The sequence below is a fragment of the Callorhinus ursinus genome, unplaced genomic scaffold, assembly GCF_003265705.2.
Source record: "Callorhinus ursinus isolate GAN/ISIS: 27379988/994484 unplaced genomic scaffold, GSC_fseal_2.0 scaffold8, whole genome shotgun sequence".
Classification (NCBI taxonomy): Eukaryota; Metazoa; Chordata; class Mammalia; order Carnivora; family Otariidae; genus Callorhinus; species Callorhinus ursinus.
This window is the reverse complement of record NW_027397070.1, coordinates 64,917,455-64,918,391: the sequence shown is the minus strand read 5'-3', so window position 1 is coordinate 64,918,391 and position 937 is coordinate 64,917,455.

Genomic DNA, 937 nt, shown 5'->3' with positions numbered 1-937 from the left:
TATAACCATGGTGCTGTATTTCAGCAGTTCCTTCTCCTTTTTATTTCGCTGCTTGTATGTACCAGTTTGTTTATCCATTCTCCACTTAAGGAACTTGAGGTGATTTTCCTTCCTTCCTTCCTTCCTTCCTTCCTTCCTTCCTTCCTTCCTTCCTCCCTCCCTCCCTTCCTTCCCTCCCTCCCTCCCTCCCTCCCTCCCCACACCCTCCCTGTCTCCCTTCTTCTCTCTCTCTCTTTCTTTCCTCCTCCTCCTCCTGCTTGGCAATTACAAACAAGCCACTAGTTTGATTTTCTTTCTCCTGCATCTTAAGATGTAAGGTGAGATTCTTGATTTGAGATCTCTCTTCTTAAATATAGGCATTTATAGCTATACTTTCCCTCTACCACTGCTTTAGTTGAATCATACTAATCTTGGTGTGTTGTGTTTCCGTTTCCATTTATTCAAAATTTTAAATTTTCCTTGTGATTTCTTCTTTTATCCATTATTTAAGAATATATTGTTTAATTCCCATATATGTGAATTTACCAAATTTCCTTCAGTTATTGATTTTCAATTTCATTCCATCAAAGCCAGAGAAAGTAATTTGTATGATTTCAGTCCTTTTTAAATTTTTCAAGATTTCTTTGATAGTCTAACTCATGACCTATTCTGGAAAATGTTCCACGGGACATTTGTGTTCTTTGGGGATAGACCTATTTGGCTTATAATATTGTTCAAGTCTTCTATCCTTGTTGATCTTCTGTATAGTTGTTCTTTCTATTATTGAAATTGAGGTGTTGAAATACGCAACTATTATTGTTGAATTGTCTACTTCTGTTCTCATTTCTGTCATTTCTTGCTTTATGTATTTTGGGACTCTGTTCTTAGGTTCATATATGTTTATAATTGGTATGTCTTCTCGATCAATTGACCCTATTCTCATTGTATAATCTCTTTC